We start from the raw sequence: 6,000 nt of genomic DNA, 5'->3' as shown, positions 1-6,000 counted from the left end.
GAGAGAGAGAGAGAGAGAGAGAGAGTTTGTAAACCATAAGATTCAAAGTCCTTTATACAGTCCTGATTATGGGTTTGGAAATTCCAGTACTGGAGTCTCAGGACCTGCCAGTCTACCCTTAGGGTCTCCTGAGGTATGCATACAAATTAGAATCAGACAATGACACCAGATGACACTTAATTTTTTTTATTTTGTATGAATGTCTTTATAAAAAAATAAATGCATATAATATCTAGAATCACCCCCCCCCCGCCATGAGATTCATTTTGACAGTCCCTTCGTGGAAATAATGAATACAGGTTACAGCTGAATATTTTAAAGAATTATTTCAAGAGAGATTTCTTGAGTTTGTTTTCTCCTTTCTGAAGGACATCATGGACTCTACAGTATCAGCAAATTAGATATTACAAAAAGGAGTATAAATGAGCAAGGAGTGCAAAAGAATGCCAAAAGGGCAGCTATTCAAGCAGCTAATGGCTGGGTTGCTTCCTGCAGATATGGTTTCCATTCTTGGTAACAGAATAGAAGGGCCAATATATTGTGCTCTAGCATGATAAAACAAGAAGCCAGGGATATCTGGATGTTAGTAGCTGTGATGAAAATAGTCTAAGCGTAGATCTTGTCTCTTTGTTACCTTTCCAGGCTTGTCACTTTGGCATAACCCTTCATGTGACACTGCCAGGCACTTTTCAGAACAATAGTGCTTTCTTTGACTAGGATGCTGGATTAGTTACTTTCGCATAGCTGGGACAAAATGACTCATATAAACAGCCTAAGGAAGGAAACATTAATTTTGGCTTGCAGTTTCAGAGTGCTCAGTCTATGGTTGCTGCCTTCATGGCGTTGGACATCATGGTTGAAGGAGCAGGTTGTGGAGGAGAGATTTTTACTTCATGTCAACCAGGGAGAAAAGAAAGTGTGTATTGGAATGGATTAAGATTAGTTGTAGTCCCCCACCCAGACCCCAAGGACACCTTCATTGACCTATTTCCTTTAACTAGACTCTCTACCTTCTACTTTTTACTATGTCCCTGTGTCCTGGCAATGCCATCAGATTATGAAGCTATCAAGAAATTAATGTATTCATTGGGCCAGAGTCTTAGTTCTTATTGTGTCAAAAGATGCCCTCGCAGAGGTACTCAAAGGTCTTCTATATTCCTAGGTAAGTCTCAGTCCAGTCATGTAGACAAGAAAGATTAGCCATCACAGCTCCTCTGTCAGCAGTGTGTCACTAACTCATCTAGGCTTCCAGAAGTATGTGCCTATGGGGCTGAGATAATGTGGGGCTGAAGTCAGCACAATACACTCTATGTTCAACCACTAGGCTTCCTTAAGCAGCCATGGCAGGAGATCGATCTCTCTCTCTCTCTCTCTCTCTCTCTCTCTCTCTCTCTCTGTCTTTATTTCTCTCTGTGTCTGTCTGTCTGTCTCTGTATGTCTCTGTCTCTGTCTCTCTCAGGATCTGTCTGTTTGTCTGTCTGTTTCTCTCTCTCTCTCTCTCTCTCTCTCTCTCTCTCTCTCTCTGTTTTAATTTAATTTTACTATTTTTTTAACTTATTTACTTTGCATCCTGCTCACTTCCCCCTCCCAGTTATCTCCTCCCACAATCCTTCCCCATTACCACCTTTCTCCTCTAGGATTTGTGTTTTAATGTCTTATGCATTGTGATTCTGTTCAAGAAATTTAAGATTTTTCCCATTTCCTTTGTTTTTGCTTTTTGTTATTTTGTTATTGTTGTTGTTTTAAAAGAGAGATAAGGCAATGAAGAGAGAGACTCTGATTTATGAGTAGAAGTGTCAGAATATGAGATAACAGGGTTACCAAGTCTTTTGGAGCCTAAGAAGATTGAAGATGTCATACATTTTAAGTCCTTTTCCAATGTTATTCTTACACACTGTTTTAAAAGGCTAAATCCTATTGATCCCACTTAAGTTCACTGACAGTAAATGGGATCCAGTACCTTTATGAAATGAAACACACCCAGGGTATAAAGTATAAGGATTTTTTTTCATGGTGCTAGAATCAAATTTGGGGCTTTATTAAGTCTATGCATACATTTTAGTTTCATTTCCATTTTTTGTTTTCATTTTTCTTTGAGACATAGTACAATGTAGCCCTCAAGCTCACTATTTGCCAGACTTTGATCTTGAACTTTTGTTTTAATTTGTTTGTCTTACCAAGCTGGAACTGACTTGGAAGCTTCTTTCTAGGTAGTTAATATGCATAATGCCAGAAGCTGCAGTTTGGGATGCCCAGGGTAGAAAAGACATGACTGATTTTAGCTACCTATCTCTGAACTATAGTGCCAACCTGCCTAGCAAGATGTGCCCAACAGTATAATAGTGTCATGATTATCATGGTGTAACTAAGAGTGCTTAGACTGGATTTGAAACCTATTCCACAGGAGTGAATATGTGCTTAGTACTGTAAATCCAGTTGAAATTCTATGGCCAGTATGGTTTGTAGCCCTAGGAGGGATTAGACTGCTGTTGTCATCCTAAACTAACATTCCAACCAAACTGCCTTCTGAATATTTGCTTACATCCATAGACAAAATCTGCTTTCATTGTTAATCCAGAGAAGTATCTCATTGCAATAGACACCAGTGAGTGAAGAGATTTATGGCTATTCAAAGTGCTGAGAGTAAGTGACTGGTGAGTGCTCAGTCCTAAAGACATATACACCACTCCCTCTAAGGCTCAGGGGATATCATAGAAGAGGGAGACGAAATAGAGCTGGAAGATAGGGAGAAAGGCTATAAAATGTTGTCTTCAGGGCATGATATAGCCATTGCAAACATAATTTCACAGAACCTAAGATTACCTACAATGGTCCTAGGACAAGATTGGGCAAGTCAGTTGTCATTATGGAACAAGGATAGGCTCATCTCTCCTTGTTGAAATTTTGGATACTGATGGGATCTAGTCATTGTCTTCAGTTATGTCCCCAATGGAAGTCCACCAGGATCCCATGAATAGTTAATTTCAAAGTCATAGTCACACAGATTGCCCAAGCTACACTCAGTGGATCACAAAACAAAATCCCAGAGGTGTAACTGTAGGATAAAACTTTGTAGGGGAGAAGCAAGAATGACAGAAGTATGAAGAACTTAGGAAAAATCAAGGGAAAGAGTAGTGTGTGTGTGTGTGTGTAACTATGAAAGAAGAAATTACTTCAATATAGAAGTCAACTATCTTTGCCAATAAATAGGAAGAAAGATGTTGACATAAGCATGAATGTAAACATTCTATGTACTCCTTGTCTTAATCCAATGGCACCTTACATGGCTTTATAAAAGAAAACTATACTAAAAACTAGACAGTATGATTGGAAGGAAAATAGGTCAATTTGTATATTGAAGAAATATATTTAACATTATTCAAAAACAAATTTTATTGCCTGTCCTGAAGAGCAATTCATATGTTAGAGTGTTCAGTGACAAATGTGTCCTGTGGAAGGGATCATCATAAAATTAGTTATTTGTAATATCCACTTTTGCTAAAACTTAAAAAATACTAAATTTAAAATCATAGTTCACATAGTGAACATTATTATCCATATAAGTAGATTCTGGGCTTTAAGATGAAGGATAAAGTTGCCTGGTGGCTACAGTTCCCATGTAGACTGAAATCTATTTTGTGGTAGTAGTGGATATTCAGCAGTGAGGTATTACTGAAATTAGTCTGAAAAAGGATGTTTCTTTAACCAGCAAAAATATAGCTATGATGCTTATATGAGACAGTATGTGAAGCATTATTAGTGTACTATCTGGGTTAATTGTTGTTCAAACATACCCGCTCTTAATATCTCCCATGTGTTTTCTAAATTTTAACATTAGAATACTGAACACAGAGTGGAGTTAAACATTCCATAAAGGTAAGCTTTGTGAACTTTGGTTTTATGAATGCAAAAGGAGATTATTATAGTTTATACTTGAAGGTTCTGTAGGTTACATAACTTACTATATTAAACAATGATCTTTAAGCATAAAATCAGCTCTGATAGGGCAAGGGTATTGAAAAAAGGTTTTTGGAAAGTTCTTCCAAGACAAACTCATGTGAATTAACTCCATCCTTTATGAGATTAAAACATAAATTTTTGTTAAGAAGTGATCTTAAATTAACAAGTATCCTTATATTTCATGTGAACAAATGTCTTCCGTTGTAACTGGAAAATTAGCAGCAAAGAAAAATTTACATTATTATAGTGTTACCCTGAGACTCCAACTTTCTTTGGGAGTTTTGCTTCATTTTTTAGAAGAGCTAAGTTTGAATTAATGTTGTATCTTCTCTTTTTTTCATCTTCTGGATGTTACTGTTCAGTCTGTTGTAGGTATTGTAAAGAGCCTGACTGTCTTATTTGTTGTCCTTGTCATGGTGTTTTGAAGCTTTTATTTATATTGTTTTACTGAGTCAATGATGCTGTTGATTGTTAGGTGCCATTTTATGTATTGGATGAGACATATTACATAATACATATTGCTTATATTTTGTAATAGTGAAACTTGACATTTAAACTATGGCACAAATCTAGTTACCTGGAATTTTAACTGGGACTGTTTGAAAGAGCGCCTTTAGAGTTATGCAAATAGTATTTTTATCATCTGTTGTCTATGGGCATACATAAAATGGGAGGTATGAATGAAATAAATTTATTAGTGTACTCCTAAAACTATGTTCACTTAGAGTCATAATGTCCTTTTCTACCCAACTGTGTGTTAGCTCAGAGTTATTGATGTTCTTTTTTATTCACTTGCTACCTGGTTATACAGATGTTTAAAAAAAAAACGGAAAGGAAAATATGTACATTTTGTTACTCCATTGTTTCCTGAATTTTCTCTTAATGTGTATTATGCATTCTGTAAGTTTTGATATTGTCATATAATGTCCATACAGTATTTTATGGTATAAACTTACATTCCTCCACCAAACGGTTCTCAAATGCTTTTTTGCTTGAAGCATCAAAGGATTGTAATTGTCTGGTCATATTACAAGGAAAATAACCAAAATTTCCCATACTTATACAACATAGGCTACTTCATGCATGTTGCCTATCTGGACATGATAATAAGATGCTATATATTACATGATACATCTCAACTGCAGAGACATTAGTGTATGAAGCATTGTATCTCAGCACGTGTAATACAAACACACACACACACTACACAGTAAACAATATATGGAAAGTATGCTATTTTTTACAATTTTTATTGGTTATTTTATTTATTTACATTTCAAATGTTATCCCCCTTCCCAGTTTATCCTCTGAAAGCCCCCTAACCCACCTTCTCCTCCCTGCTTCTATGACGGTGTTCACCCACCCACTCCCTCCTCAACATCCTAGTATTCCCCTATGCTGGGGCATCAAGTCTTCACAGGACCAAGGACCTCCCCTCCCACTGATGCCAGATAAGGCCATCCTCTGTTCCATATGCAGCTGGAGCCATGGAAACCTCCATGTGTACTATTTAGTTGGTGGCTTAGTCCCTGGGAGCTCTAGGGGGTCTGGTTGGTTGATATTATTGTTCTTCCTATGGGGTTGCAAACCCCTTCAGCTCCTTCAGTCCTTCACCTGACTCCTCCACTGGAGTCCCTGTGCTCAGTCTGATGGTTGTCTGCAAGCATACACATCTATATTGGTAAGGCTCTGACAGAGCCTTTTAGGAGCCATCCATATCAGGCTCCTGTCAGCAAGCATCATCAGCAATAGTGTCTGGATTTGGTGTCTGTATATGGGATAGACCCCCAGGTGGTAAAGTCTCTGGATGGTCTTTCCTTCAGTCTCTGCTCCACACTTTGTCTCCGTATTTTCTCCCATGAGTATTTTGTTCCCCTTTCGAAGAAGTACTGAAACATCCACATTTTGGTCTTCCTTCTTCTTGAGCTTCATATTGTCTGTGAATTGTATCTTGGGTATTCCAAGCTTTTGGGCTTATAGCCACTTATCAGTGAGTACATACCATGTATGTCCTTTTGTGACTGTGTTATCTCACTCAGG

The sequence above is a fragment of the Grammomys surdaster genome, unplaced genomic scaffold (assembly GCF_004785775.1).
Source record: "Grammomys surdaster isolate TR1022 unplaced genomic scaffold, NIH_TR_1.0 263, whole genome shotgun sequence".
Classification (NCBI taxonomy): Eukaryota; Metazoa; Chordata; class Mammalia; order Rodentia; family Muridae; genus Grammomys; species Grammomys surdaster.
The sequence above is the reverse complement of the archived record's forward strand: the minus strand, read 5'-3'. Positions refer to the sequence as shown.